The 16,270-nt window shown below is 45.3% G+C and overlaps 1 protein-coding gene across 1 annotated transcript in view; it reads left to right on the top strand.

Moving 5' to 3' along the window:
* The first annotated feature begins 4,032 nt into the window (after positions 1-4,032).
* SCML4 (Scm polycomb group protein like 4) overlaps positions 4,033-16,270 on the top strand; it is a 508,956-nt gene continuing 496,718 nt past the window's right edge. The window contains exon 1 of the mRNA XM_069235446.1: positions 4,033-4,199. The gene's annotated coding sequence lies outside the window, so the exon portion shown is untranslated. The remainder of the gene's footprint in view (positions 4,200-16,270) is intronic.

Below are 16,270 nucleotides of genomic sequence, written 5' to 3'. Positions count from 1 at the left end.
TCCCAGATTTCAGTGTAGCCATTATGGAACTGTGGAGTTCATGTTTGACAAACTCCCAGACCATATACTCTTTATGGCTACCCTGCACTTACGATGTCTAAGGTTTTGCTTAGACACTGTAGGGGCATAGTGCTCATGCACATATGCCCTCACCTGTGGTATATTGCACCCTGCCTTAGGACTGCTAAAGGGGTGACTTATCTATGCCACAGGCAGTGTGAGGTGGGCATGGCACTCTGAGGGGAGTGCCATGTTGACTTAGTCATTTTCTCCCCACCATCACACATAGGCAGTGTGCATGTGCTGAGTGAGGGGTCCCCAGGATGGCATAAGACATGCTGCAGCCCTTAGAGACCTTCCCTGGCATCAGGGCCCTTGGTACCAGGGTTACCATTTACAAGGGACTTATCTGGATGCCAGGGCTGTGCCATTTGTGGGAACAAAGGTACAGTTTAGGGAAAGAACACTGGTTCTGGGGCTTGGTTAGCAGGGTCCCAGCACACTTTCAGTCATAACTGGCATCAACAAAAGGCAAAAAGTTAGGGGGTAACCATGCCAATGAGGCATTTCCTTACATCTATCGATCAACTCCTCACTCCACAACTGGTGAGAGTCCTGCCACCTTGCCATTTGAGTGAGCCATCGGACCAAACTACCACAATGGACTCCAGAACGATTGATGAATGTAGATAAGGTTTGTGTCACAGATGCTTCTCAATAGTGCAAAAGGAAAGCAAATGCTGATCAGCACTGACGTGTGCATGAAACAGTCTTTGAGAAAAGGGTCTTGGTACTAGTCAAACAGGAAGAGAAGTGGAAAACACACACTCCATTTGCAGTTGACCCTTTGAGGGTCATGATGTCTAAAGGACACATGGTGCGGCACATCGACCTACAAAATCCATCATCCCAGACTTATTACACTTCAAATACTTAACTCAATTTTCATCTGCTCTTGAGATCACCAGCAAGGTAATCCCGCCTGAACGTCCAGATCACTCATCTGAGCCTTCGTCACTGCATAATAATGGTGCTTCTGTACCACCTCATACCACCCAATCTGGCACAACAGTGTGAGCACCTCAGCTACTCATTGAGGAAATATGATGTTAATGTTGTTTGTATTTTTTTATTTAAGAAAGGAAGAGATGTGGTGTCTTTGATATCATGCACATTTAGAACCCTTGTTGTCCTGGGTGAACACCAGAAAGGAACTATGTAATCTGATGAGAAGTGTTAAGATGTGGTTATGAAAGTTATGACACAATGTGAACAGAGCGAGAAAGTATGTTGAAGAATGAAGACGTGTGTTATAGAGCTCCGTGTGTGGTGTATTCATTTACATGCCGTGGGACTGGGAAGGGCGCTACACCTGTGACATCATAAACCATGAAGCTGAAGGCTGAAGGTTTTATGATTGTCAACAGAACCCCGATATGGTAATATAGGACCATCGTACACGTTACCCATTATGTATTTTTATATTATATGTTTATATTGGAGGAATAAGCTTTAAAAAGCTATTTTCTTACAGAGTGCATAAGACAGTGTACACTTCTTGAAATCAGAATGCTTAGATTGTGTTTTCCTTTCATAAACAAATTACTGTGAAAATAATCATAGTGGGGCCAGGCCAGTGGATATTTAAGATTCTGCAATTGCAGAGTGATATCTTTTCCCACATAATTTGCCTATTAAACTAAAATTCTTATTTCTAGCTCAAATGGGTGAAAATGAGTCAGAAAATGTGCAGCATGTTTTGAATTTTGTATTGTTGTACAATTTATATAACCTCCCTTCATAATATTAGAAGCCTTGACAGTGGTAAAGCTGTGTACAGTGGATAGAGATGTGTTACTATGATGATGAATCCTGTATTATGTATTTTACAGGGAATAAAGTACAATTTTCCACACCATTGCACCCAAATATATATATATATATACATATACATATATATATATATATATATATATATATATATATATATATATATATATATATATATATATATATATATATATATATATATAAATACAATGTTGGCACCATTTGATTAATCTTGACAAAACTTCTCAAATAACGTTTCATACTCCTCAGCTTCTTCCTGAAAAATGTTGGGATGATTCGTCAAGCAGGGGCCGAGAAAAAGGAGGGGTCCCAAAGCACATTTTCTCTATGCTATTCTCCATATGGAAACTGAACAGTGATATTGCAAAAACAGTTTGATGGAATTACACCAAATTTAACAGAAAGCAAGATCTTGATCCAAAAGTGTGTTTTTTGTGATTTCTTGTAAATTCATTCAGTAGTTTTTAAGAAATTTAGGTTCACAATGTATGCATATTTCACTCCACAAATCCACTGAGGAGGATCTGCGGACCCTACCTCATATGATTGCCTGGCCATAATTAACCACGGTGGATTCCTTAAATCAACTGTGTGTTGTAATTGGCTGGCAGCAACCAGAAGGAAAAGTTTTGGTCACCATCTTAGGACTCAGTTCACAAGCCCTAAAAAATAAAATTAAATAAGACATAAAGGGGCAGCAAAGGGGTACCTGACCCCCTAGTCCTTGTGAGCGGGTCCCTGAATGTGCCGGGGTCAAAATATTTTTTTGCACAGCTCTGTGGATCCACTGCGATGTCCAAAGTGGCCCCCTGTAGAATTGTGGTGGATCTGTCACAAACAAAAATTAAAAACAGGGTGTTAAGAGCTCACAGGGCTTAGGCACCAAAAGCCATTCATGGCAGATTGTGGGTTGGGGGATGGATGCAGGGCTTGGTCATAGGCCAGGTCCTACACACAACCTCATGCTGTGCAAAGCCAAAGTCTGTGTGTGGCAAGGATGCTGAACACAGCCTGGGGGAAGGGTTAGGTGTCCGTGGTGGGGGTGGGCACGATGCCTGGTCACAAACCTGGCCTGCTACCCAGTCCCATGCTGTGAATGGCAATAGACATTTTACTTTACATGCAAAAAACATAGAAGTTCACTGAAAAAAACAAAGCTTAAAGGGATGTTATAGTTAGGTGAAAATGTCAGTTATAACTTAGTTTTAAATTAACAAAACCACTAAAAATCATCCATTATAGTTGCTTCCACCATTACATATTACGTCACTCACGACATGTTCAATGACTGCATTGATAACATCCCTAATGACATGTGAAACTACATAATTAAAGACAACACTGTACATGACGGGGTGCGAGTTATAATTACATTAGGGCATAAAATATAGTTACCTGAGATAAATATAACTTGTGAATGAATGTTTGTGGTTTTGTTGCTTTACAGCGTAGTGCTTTAACTGATATTTTCACCTAACTATAACGTCCATTTACCTTTTTCAATGAATATACATCTATTTGATCTATTTGTGTGTGCTTAGGCATATATATTTATATATATATGTATGTAGAGAGAAAGAGAGAGAGAGAACGAGAGAGAGAGATAGATAGAGAGATATTTAAGAACCTATGTACACATACATTTCTATGCATGTACAGTTTGGGAATAAAACGTTCTAAATGGTGTCATTTAAAGTTCATGTTTACAATCTCAGTAACCAGAAGTCGCCCAACAACTCTGTCTGCTATAGTGAAGACTAAATATTGGACCAAACTGTCGCATGAACAGGACAAAGGGATGCTGTTACAGTCTGGTTTCTATAGCAACAGAGAACGGGAGACTATAACAATTGTAGATACACCCTGTCTGTATATTCCATAAATTTCACACTGCTTGGGCTACCAAAAACGCATCGGGCACCCTAAACCGACGACACCCACAGCCTAAAAAAACGCAATTGCAAATCTTATACTGCTCGCACTCTAGGAGGAAGGAAGCGCGACACAGAGGCCCCGTTTTTTTTCGCATGCAAAATGTGCGTGATCTTTAAAAGGCAGTGGTTGGCTGGTTTTCCGGACATGATGTGGTTGAAGCTGTCATCGTAATGGAAATTCATCGCTGTAGCTATGGTAAATCGAGTTCTCTGCCTGTGCTGAATGCATTAGTCTAATGAGATGTTTGCAGCTGGAGCGCCGGGCTGCCGCTGGAGGCTGACGGCTGGCTGCTAGCAGACGGGGCGAAGATGCCTCTTGCTGTGGTCTGCTCCGTGCCTGCGCCCACCGCCCTCTGCCCGTCAGCTGGATGTCCGGGGCCTCTCTGAAGATACCGTTTCCGTGCAGAGCTCGAGGTAAGGGCTGCCCGCCATGCTTTCTTCTCCTGACGCTGCGTTGCAGCTTCATTATTTAACAGCTGTCCTTCGTCTGCATGAATTACAGGCTGCGCGTCCATTTCCTCCCCGCGTCTGCAGGCTTTGGTGAGGGGGTGTGCCGAGAGCAGTGCGCCCACCGACCCTCTGCGCCCCGGCTTCTCTTGGATGGAGCGAGGGACTGTCAGAGAGCGGGGCGCCTGTGTCATTACGAGGGGGTTTGTTTATGTGCGCTCAGGGCATGCGCCTGGGTGCCGGCCAGCAGACGGGCTGCCCCGCGTGCACGGCGCTGTGGGCGGATATGTTGATGCCTCACTCTTCCGAATGCAAATTCACGTTACTTGTAATATTTGCTGCTCGCTGTAGCGCCCTGGAGCCAGGCACGTGGGCAACGGGCGAATAAAACGCGGACGTTGTGCAAGCAAGGACTGATTTTAATTAATACGGGTCTTCAGAGCACACTTGAAAAACACACTTTCTTTCTTGTTTCCGTGTTCTACCTAGAAGTGTGTATTTGGACGAATGATCTGTGAGTAGAATACATGGTTGGCTTCACAAAAAATGATTTTAATTAATAAATGACGATTCATTCATTTACATGGGTGTAAATACATTAGTATTGTTATCTTTTCTAAGAGGAGGTAAATAGACTCGGAGAGGGAAAGAAAGAAAGTGAATTGATATATAGATGAATTTATGGTATTTTGGGGGGATGGGTGGATGGGAAGAAGCGTGTCAAGAGGGAGGACGGGTGAATAGATGGAAGAAGAGGGGACTGAATGAATAGATGAATGAATAGGTGTTGCAATGGTGCGAGAGTGGCTTGACCTGTGGGTGGGAAGGTAGGATAGAGGCTGAGTGGATAAAATAAAGGGTGGCTAGGACATGATGCTTGCGTGACTGGAGGGACGGACAGAAGGACGGGAACGCCTGATGACAGGGATTCTGAGCGATAAAATAAATCTCTGCATTCATTGTTTACAAAATATACATTAATTAAGAACCTTAGCATGCTCTTTCTATGCCTCCCGCATTAGGCATGAGTTAAAAATATCACCTTCAAAGTCTGCTGCAGGCAGCCCTGTCTGTCACAGCAGCAGCTCTCTGTGTATCGTTTCATTGAGACTTGTCAGAAGTGACCTCCTCGGCCGGGCCTGCCCCTTCACTAGAGCCTGGGAGGATGCATGCACAGTCTGGGAAGTATTTTAGTGTATTTGCGCACTCTGCCTCGCTGTGTTTACACATCAGCTGAGGCGCGGGGCAGAGGCTGGCTGAGTTCAGAAACTGCCCGTGATACGAACCCTTGCCCTTCCTCCTGGGTGTAGAAACTTAGGTATCTGCGACGGAGATGCTCATTTCTGGATCGGTGCATCCCGGTCCGGGCCCACACACACCGTGTGAATGGACTGTCAGGGCGCAGCAAACTGCACAGCCACGTCCATGCCCGCAAAATGCACGTCCAGACCGGGGCCCACATTACCCCGTGTGACTGGGCTGGACTGCACACAAGAGACTGCAGACAGGTCAGTACCCACAAGCCCAATGTGACTGAACTACACGCACGTCCAGGCCTGGGCCCACATTATCCCCTATGCTTGGGCTGGACTCCACACCGCAGATGGCGCGTCCAGGTCCGGACCCACAGGCACCAGGTGACTGGACTACACGCATGTCCAGGCCTGGGCCCATATTACCCCGTGTGACTGGGCTGGACTGCTTGCCGAAGACTGCAGCCAGGTCCGGCCCAGCATGCTCTGTGTGACTGGCCGGCTCAGGGGGGAAGGCACATCCATGCCACGTGAGGCCCCGGTTGACTGGTCTGTACTCAGCAGATGTGTAACTGCACTGCACGCAGTAGACGCACATGCCCCGTGGGACTCAGGACTCCAGATGGTGAGCACCGATTCGGGCCCATGTATCCCCTGTGACACGACTACGTGACACGACTACTCGCACCAGACTGCGCAGTCAGTTTAGGACCCACAGGCCCGATGTGACTGGACTTCACGCGCCACAGGACCCTGTCAGGCAGACAAGGGCCCCTTGTCTAGGGACATTCTGCGGCGTTGTGCTCCGGGGAGCCTCCGTTCGAGGGCAGTGGCGTTTCGAACCTTGAGTAGGCCCCCTGCAAAGTGTATGGAGGGGCCCTTCCCCCACCCAGTCAGGAGCTCTCAAGCTAGCCCCCCTCCGCCAGTGCACAGTGTACTGTGCTGACGGGGGCCCTCTGGAGCTCGGGGCCCACCTGCACCGCGGGGGCTGTGGGGGCCTTTGTTACGCCAGTGTCCGCGGATGAAACCAAACCCTAGATATCTCGAAAACCTGTTAGTTGTAGCAAAATGTTTATGGTACCCCAGTGCCTACAGTCCCTCCACGTGCGACCCCGCATAATCCGGCCTCATCTAGGGTACCTATGTGTCCAGTGCTGTCACCCAAAAATATGATTTTCTGGAAAGTGTGTTCGATCTAAGACAGTGATCTGCGTGGGGTTCAGTGTGTCGAAGTCAGAGCGTAGCCAGGGGAGCCTCTTTGTGTCTGAGTATTTAACGACCTGCGCTTCGGCCCGCGGGCGGTGCGTGTGTGTGTGTAAGAGAGAACCCCCTCTAATGCAAAACCCTGGTCACTCAATAGGGTTGGCGGGAGTGACAACTTAAACTCATAGGTAAAGTTTCCGTGATGTGTGTTTGCGCGCGTGAGCGTATGTGCTCGTGTCTGTGGTTTGCATATACATATTACATGTTTGGCTTTTGTTACTGCACGGCCGGCGGTGCTTCCATTAACGGTGTAATATGGCCCTACACACAATGTAAAGCCATTGAAGTGTCTTATTTTCGGCCTCCTGGTTCGTAAATATGGAAAACGTCAAAATGTCATTATTGGACCACAATACGCACGTGACCCGTTCAGTGGCGTAACGAAACTTGAGGGCCCCACCTTGCAAAGAACCTGGAGGGCCGCCCCTCACCTTGGCCCTGTCCGGGGTCTGCCGCCCCTGCACAATGTACTGTGCTGTGGGGAACCCCTGGAGCTCATCCTCCCCAAGCCCCCTGCGCCGTGGGTGCTGAGGTGCCCTTTCTTACGCCACTGGATCCATGACGTATGTTTTATAGCAAACTGCTTAATGGTGTTTTCTGTGGCCTGGAAAACTAATGTTTTTACCCAGAACCGATCCACGTGGCGCCGTGAATTGAACATTTAGCTGTTGGCTGTCTAGTAGTGTGTACTGCAAATTATATAAAAGTACTTCCTTTTTCTGAGTCAGTGGGCGGCATTTTAGTGAAGATCTTTTTTCGTTTATAAGGTGTTGGCGTGATGTATTTTTCCCTTTACAATGCAAGGTTTAGGCAGGCGTTCTTTGTGGTTGTAGGGTAAAGGCGATATTTATTGTACTGTAAAACGTCCTTTTGTTTTTTAATCAAAGTCACCTTCATGTTTGGAGGACAACTAATTGAATAGCGAGGAGGCAAACAGACTGATGAACTCAGTTTCAGCGCTTCCCATTGGGTGACATGTAATTATCGGGGATTGTGTAATTCTGTTAGATCAGGAGAAATTAATTAATTCGGCGGGTGACCTCAATCCTGTGAATAGCGGGGTTATCCCTTATGTATTATTTACGTATCATGTATACGTCAACTGCTTATACATACACATATATTAATATCACAATAAAAATTCTCATTGGTTCAAATCGGTAATTGACAGGAACAACGCCATATTCATAAATTACAGGAAATAATTCACAGGAACAATGTAGTAGTCTTCGTGAATTACAGGAAATTCACAGATTTGAAATCATGCCAATGTAATAACACATTTTGAAACCACTGCAGTTTAAAGACGATGACAAACATGTAATCTAAAAATAAACAAGCATACTCAAGCATATTCAAGATATATGATGTATGTTCACATTTGAAATGTATACATATACATTCTCATAGACGGATCTGCACTGCCATAGAGGCATTCTTCTTTGTTGGTGACAGGCCTAAAGACGAGTAGTTTGCGAATATCATCAGAAACCCAAGATGCAGTTTTTGGTCTATAGTCATGGCTGCTTGAATTATGCGATTATGCAGCTGTGACATTTTCATATAATTAAGGTTGTGTTGTACTTGCCATATAATCCATCATTTGTTGTATGATCTGTTAACAAAAAAATAGTCTCTGCCTCAAACGGACCCAAAGTTAATAAAGCTGCTGACACACGTGTTGTCGCGCAGTGGCAGACCATTTGCAGAGGTCAACTGGTCGCCTTTCAGTCGCTGGTTGCTGTATTTAGGTATTAAACTGACACTGCTGAGATTAAACATTTTCCGCGTAGTGTTAAAAAAAGGCGTAAAAACGACAAAATAATGATACTGTTAAAAAAATCTACTTCATCATCGCACATAATTTGACTTTTTCGCCGCATAATTTAGCCAACCTTCCCACATGTTTTGGTCCTCCCGCTATGCATAACTGCAGTGGCCTTAGTCACAGTACAGACCACCTTTATGTCTTTATTTTACATAGTTTCGTTTGGTTTAGCATGAAACATAAACTGGAAAATGCTTAGTGTACAATTGCCAATAATCTGCATAAAATACAAAAAATATTCATTTTATTAGCAAGTAGTCGGCGTTCTGGATTTTAGGTGTTACAGCTATTTAAAGCTTATTTTATGAGGAATTGTTTAGTTAACCATAGACCACAAATTGCACGGAATGTGTACATTTTACTTACCTGTTGTGGTAAAATGCGGTTCCACAAAAGGCCAATGATTAACGCTGGCATTGTGTTTTGACGTCTGGGTCGCCCAGAGCCGCTGCAATACGGAGAAACTAATTTACTGTCAATCGCACGGGAATTTGCTGCATTGTTTATTTTTCATGCGGTCAGTCCTGAATGCACGTTAGTAGCAATAACCAGTCTGTTTTCTTTATTCAAAGAGGTCGTCTTGATTGCAGAACAATTATTACTGAGCAGGAAATGGGATAGACAGACTCATTTTCTAGACCGTCTCATTAAGTGTGTGTCCCGCGGGCATAATGCGATGCTTATGAATTGTGAGAAATAGGACTGTGTGATATAATCCATGATGAACTATGGATTTAGAAGGCTTTTCTGTTTGAGCAGTCAAAAGTATGATAACTTTAGATGTATAATACGCCACCCCACGCCCCCCCCCACACCCCCACCCCCCAGGGACGTAGCTTGGTCAGTAAGATTTTTAGGGGAGGGGGTGAGCTTCGGGTTTCCCCACAATCATACTTGTATATAATGATAAAATACATTATACAACTAGCAGGGCACGTGACAGGGGCCTAAGAGGCAGTGGAAAATGAGGGGAACACGGATTGGTAGGAGTAACGAGTGAGAGAAAAAAAGCAATATTTTGTAAAATAACCACATTTTAGATGACTCAAAACAGTAAGGGAATGTGTGTGCGTTTCTTTGTCTCTGTCTCTGTATACACCAGACTGAAAGCACCTGTACACAACTATGTATCAGAAAATAAATGTATTGAGGGGGTGTAACACCCCAAACAATCACTGAAACTACGCTCTTGCCCACCTCCACAACACACCGCACACTCACACACAAGTACGCGCTCACACACATGAATACCAGGTAACAGCAACCGGTCATCATCCTATGCAATGTTGCACGCTTTGGAGAACATGTTTATAGCAAATATTAAAACGTTTTCGTTTCAACTGCGCCTAGTTTTTATTCCCAAGAAAAAACGGAGCTGGATTTGGTGGAGCGGACTCCGTGCTCTCAGCGCCAGTCACTCACGAAGAATGCCACAATAAAGCGGACGTACGGGTCTGGGACCAACAGCCCTGCAATGTGTAGCAACACAAATAAATACACCGTGGCGACCGTGGGGCAGATAACAGCGGAGCGTGTGGTCCGTGCAGTGCCTCTACACCCCCACCCCCTTTTAGACAAGGGAGAGCTACTATAGGAAATATAGTCTTTGTGGAGTTCACTGCGACCAGAACACAATAAATATAACATGCCATGGCCTCCGACGCTGAATGGCGAGGGGGTGGCAATATTCAGCCCCTCCCCCAGCGCCCAATATAACATATGCAAGGAGCTTGAGGCGTGCTGTTCTTAGGCTCTCAGAAGTGCCCCTTCCACCGGTCCCAGTATGTATTTGTGAGGTAAAGGCGCACCGGACGATCTTTGTTGTGGGCGCCACAAGCCCTGGGCTCTTTTCAGTGGCACTTATCTCGTGTCGCACTTACGTCAACAGAAGGCGCTTCGGCGTTAACGCTTTTTATTTCCCGTTCATGGGTGAACATGCTTGGGCTTCTTGGTATTCTATGTGCGTGCCCGCGTCTGAGTGCTGGGCTTGTGTATTGTTTCAAAGCAAAACACGCGGGGAAGAAGAGTGTCTGTGTGTATGTCTGTGGTGCCTCATGCGAGGCTTAACACCTCTGCACCTCGTGTGGAGCGGAGGTAATCCGTGCTCCTGTCATCTCCGACAAAAGCACTGGCACTTTCCAAAGACCCCATTTATTCCCCTTAACAGAGATGGGAGCGCTGTGTGTGTGTGTCTGTGTGTGTCTGTGTGTGTGTGTGTGTGGTGGGGAAGGGGGGCGCTGGCAACGCGTAGGTGCTGCCGGTTCATTCCCATTAACATACAAAACTACAAATTGCATATACGAGTCGTGAGAGGGGCGTCAGGCCGGCAATTAACACAGATTAGATGGGTCTGCGTGACACCTCACTTTGACCTCATGACCCCACTCGGTGCCCAGCCGTCAGCGCCCACTGCTTGGAGCACATCCGGTGCCCACCCGCCAGCGGAGCACAACCCGGTGCCAGCGGAGTACAACCCGGTTCCCACCCATCAGCGCCCACTGCCTGGAAAATGCGCAGAGCCCACCCGTCAGCGCCCACTGCTTGGAGCCCATCCGGTGCCCACCCGTTAGCGCCCACTACCTGGAGCACACCCGATGCCCACCCGTCAGCGGAACACAACCCAGTGCCGAGCGGAGCACAACCAGGTGCCCACCCGTCAGCGCCCACTGCTTGGAGCCCATCCGGTGCCCACCCGTTAGCGCCCACTACCTGGAGCACACCCGATGCCCACCCGTCAGCGGAACACAACCCAGTGCCGAGCGGAGCACAACCAGGTGCCCACCCGTCAGCGCCCACTGCTTGGAGCCCATCCGGTGCCCACCCGTCAGCGCCCACTGCTTGGAGCACACCTGGTGCCCACCAGTCAGCGGAGCACAACCCGGTGCCCACTCGTAAGCGGAGCACAACCCGGTGCCCACACGCCAGCGCCCACAGCTTGGAGCATATCCGGTGCCCACCCGTCAGCGCCCACTGCTTCGAGCACACTTGATGCCCACCCGTCAGCGCCACTGCTTGGAGAACACGCAGTGCCCGTCCATCAGCGCCCAGTACTTCGACCCGGTTGACTTATTATAAAACGCCTACCAGAGCACGTCGCGCTGGGTTCCGGGGCAGTGCTCGATACAGACATTTCTGCCGCCTCTCCGCCCACAAGCTCTCATTTTTTTTGTAAGAGACAATTTGATCCATTTAACAAAACAGGCTTCCAGAGGACACATTTTCTCGGTACACTCCAGGTAGTACATTACGTACTGCAATTACATTGCAATGTGTGACCCGCCCCAAGACGCAGATACATCTCTCCTCTCAGGGGTTGGGGCCGTGAAAGGGGGGCGCGCAGCCCTCGCTGAAGACTACACTGACAACGTAACAACGCACACATTCCCATTTCATCACCTTCACATTTTATCGAGATGAGTGTAAAGTTATGGTTGACGAATACACAGCGTATTTATTTTGTTTTACTTAATTGTTGTCCGTTCTCGATTAAGAAGCTCGTTCAATTTCACCTTTTCACTAGGGCAGGTTTCTCCAACGAGTAGAGTAGCTTGTGAGCTACTGGTAGCTCTCCAGCTACCTCTAAGTAGCTCTCCTGTATTCAGCCCAGACTACTAAATTAGAAGCTCTGCTTGGTTCAATTAATATATGTATACCAACATTAAAAATTATGAATTTGAGACGAAAATGTATGTATTTTCAGAAGTCATTAGCTGATATTTTGAGACAAATAGGTACATTTCCAAAATAAATGTCAAGCTGATATGTGACAAATGAATCATGTGGCGCTAGGGAGATTTAATATTAATATTACAACCTTCGTATAAAGGACACTGCAGCCATGGCTGTAATGCTTTATCCATGTAGCGGCATCCTACGTTCACTAAGCCTTTTTAGGTCGAGCGTGCAAGTGCTTTGACATATTGAATGTATTGTGGGCTTTTAACCACGTCCACCTTTTTGTTACTGCCTTGGCCATCGCCCCTGTTACAAGGATAATTGCATGACTGCCAATATGTTGGACTGCAAACAAACTTCTTTTTCTTTTTGTGTCTCTCCTTCGCACTCATGGCGGCCACGGCGCTTCAAATTGGCTCACCTATGTCAACTGTTTTACTTTTCATTTTCAATTTATGTGTGCAAGAAAAGTCCAGTTAGGAATTTTGCAACAGATAGCTCCAACTCAAGATAATGCGAGACCCATTCCATTGCAAATGCTTGTTTTCTATTACTGCTGGCAAACCTGCGTGATGAAATGACGTGATCACTGCTCATAATCTTGCATACAGTGGCTACAAATATAAACTTCCTCTGATGCCGTCACTATTACAACACTAATAATATTAGTAGCTCATAATGATTTTCATTGAACCTAAATAGATTTTATTACAGAAAAGGTTGGAGACCCCTGCACTAGGGAATGGGCACTTAAAGTATACGCTGTTCATTGGACACAATGACACTAGGCTATGAACACAGTTTAATTTTTACTTCTCAACTTACATAAAGCTAGCAGTTCAGGGGCTTAGCAGTGAACAGTAGCACTGGATCCCAGAGGTGTCAGCAGCCCATTGCACCCCATTTGTGGCTTTTTTTTTTACTGCTCACCAGAGGGGCAATTATACCCATGGTCTCCTTGCTACACTGCTGTATTAATTTGTAGCATTCTCAGGCCTGTACCATGTTACTGGTCGGTGAGGAAAGAAGAAAAACTCTTGATAATCCTCAGGATAGGTAGTACTAAGATCTTTTATTTGTAGTGTTTAGAAACAGCAGAAGTGTAACGAGGAGCTTCATAAAAATAATTTATCAAATGTTAACGTGGTGTATTCTCGCATTTTGAAATTTGAGCAGTGGGGATATCGACCATAAACAGGATAAAAAGCACTTATAAATTACTGTTGTTGCTGCAAGAGGATTCTGTGGTTCCTCAAAATGTGCCAATAGATTTTCATTGTGGAAATCCCTGTTGATACTCTCCAAATGGTTTGGGAATACTGCGCAACATTCTACTACTGGTCATAGAAAAAAGGGACTTACCAAAATAAATCATTTGACACCAATAACCAGTTCCAAAGTGCAACTTGATTCCAATTAAATGTTCTCCAGAGTTGTTATGTGTCCAAAACCAGATGCCAAAAGCTGGTCCACTGGAATGTCCAGCCTGGAGGCCACAGTGGAGGTACAGTGCACAGGGAACATGCTCATTTCCTAACAAGTTGTTGAATAAATTAGAAAAAGGAAAAACAAGCCATACATGTTTGACAAAAAAGACAACAACTGATATTGAAGATGGGTCCCTCCCACCAGACAACACACCTTCACCTGGCTGCGGACATTCTTTTCTCTTCCTTGTATCCAATGTATCTCATTGGTCGAATAGATGCCTGTAAATTCTTGTGCCCACACCACGTTTTGCCTAACCAAAGAGCTGCTCCTGCTTAGAAAAAGCATACTACACGTGTCTCGGTAATCCTAGTCAGATCCGATAAGGAGGATGTCTTTAACTCCAAGGGGGGAGGGGCGGACGAGGACATTTAAAACGTAATTAAAGGGAAACTCACGATGAGGCCTTTCCAGCTCTATCGAGAATTTCTTTTGTGGCGCTTAGCATTACTCTGATGGAATAAACAGTTTAAGAACGTAAAATATATCAGTCCTCATTTGGAGCAGCAGGAATGGTGGAATTTTACGTTCATCAGATATATTCATAAATGTGAACGTGAGCATGTGTGCCTATGCTTCATGCTCCGTCATTTCAAATGCATGCACGTGCGTGATGACCTGCGCATGCATGCATTAACATGAATGTGCGTGCTTAAGGAATGATGTAGGCACTGTTTTTTTTATTAGCGCTCCTAGGTGCCAAAGCCATTTGCAATAGTACATTGAAAAAATACTCGAGCAAAATCATTTTTTTAAAAACAGAGTGGCCTAGCAGCAAATGACAGCTGCAGGGCTTTCCAAAAAATGCGAAAACGTTTTTTAAGGCCAGTAATGGGGCGTAGGAGTAACGGAGGTGCAGGAGGGTGGGAAGTAACAGTGAGTGTGGGAGGGGGCCTATATGACCGATCTTGAGGTTTGGGGAAATAATTAAAACAATTCAAAAGGCCAGCCAAGGTGAGTGGCACAATAGATGAGGTGACTGGAGGAGGGAGCAACACGGAGCACCTGGGGTGGGGGAAGCAACACAGAAGTGTGAAAGTAAGTGGGGGAGGAAATGGACAAGGTGGGGTGGAGGGTGCCACACAACGCATGAGGTGTGCATTTGAGGGGGTAGCATTACACGAGTGAGAGAACAAAAAAACACATGCACTCTCATGTAGTACTGAATGAAAGTGCAAAAATAGTTTCACGAATGCGAGTGATGGAAGGATAAGAGTAATCAAATCAAAACCACCAATAAAAATACTGCTCACCTTTCCCAGGTTCTCCAACTAACCTTGCTGCCGTAATTCTTGTAGTCAGTGTGCATTTGCTTTAAAGTGTTTCTTTTGGGCTAGGCCCTTGCTGCGTCCCCACTGCGGTAGAATACCTTTGCCTGCATGCTAGCAGGTCTCCAACACAAAGTTTAAGTGGCTGCGGCAGTCTTTCAACAGAAAGCCCACATGTTTAGAAGCAATTGTTCATAAGTCTCTGTTGATGCCTAAGTTCTGCAAAGTCTAGAGACACTGTGTGGACATATCCTTTATAACCACTGTTGATAATTCAACGCCATATCTAATGGCTGCATTACCTTCAGAAATATTCTAACTTTGCTACCCCTTTACTCAGTTCAGAGTTACCCCTGTGCTGCTTTCTTTGAGTTTTCAACATTAATTGTTCCAATGCATGTAACTGTGCAGTGTAGGGGAGTTTCTCAGACTTCGCCAATTCTGGACCTTGTAACGCTACATTCCTCCTAAACAGTGGAACGACCTCTCACTTCACATCTGGGCCTCCTCTCTCTTCCGCAAGAGGCTGAAGACCTGGCTTTTCAATTAACCAAACTACCATAGGCACGGCTGGAGACACATACCTGCTTAGCACCAGCATACACTCGTGGCTGACAATGCACTTTGCAAATACGAAAAACATAACATAACAGAAAGGAAGTGATGTTTTGGGTGATGAGTTACTGCAGAGGACGTGAAAGCTGTAGCCGGGTCTCTTAATGAAGGGGTGGTGTTTTGCATGTTCGGTGGATTATCTTATTCTGTAGGGATGGCAATCGTGGTATCCGCAGTTTATGCTTCTGTGTGACAGGAGAAATCCCCAACATTCTTTGTTTCTGGTGTGATGTATGAGTAGGTGGAGCTATTGTAGGCCAAACATAGCGAAACTATTGCTTTATTATTTGTGTTTATAATGTTTTTGATTCTGGTATAGTAAAACTGTTTAAACATTTTTGTTTGCTAATAATGTAAGAATTAAATGTACATAATATATGTAGCATTCAACAATATATTTTGTAAGGGTAGTCACGCTAATAATGGAAAAATAACTCTTTTGTTATGCAAGGATTGGTGTTTTGCACGTGACCTACATTGCCCATAATGCATTGCTTTAATCAATATGAAAACCTGAAATGGGTTAACAACTTTGAACGTACTTTAATGACCACTTTCATTACTTGCTAAAATAAACATCAGATTATTATCACATATGTTTATCGACTTTATTCAATGAAAGGTCTTATTCTTCTTTATTAGGAAGAT

Source organism: Pleurodeles waltl, chromosome 5 (assembly GCF_031143425.1).
Source record: "Pleurodeles waltl isolate 20211129_DDA chromosome 5, aPleWal1.hap1.20221129, whole genome shotgun sequence".
Lineage (NCBI taxonomy): Eukaryota > Metazoa > Chordata > Amphibia > Caudata > Salamandridae > Pleurodeles > Pleurodeles waltl.
This window is presented reverse-complemented; position numbering and strand designations above follow the sequence as displayed.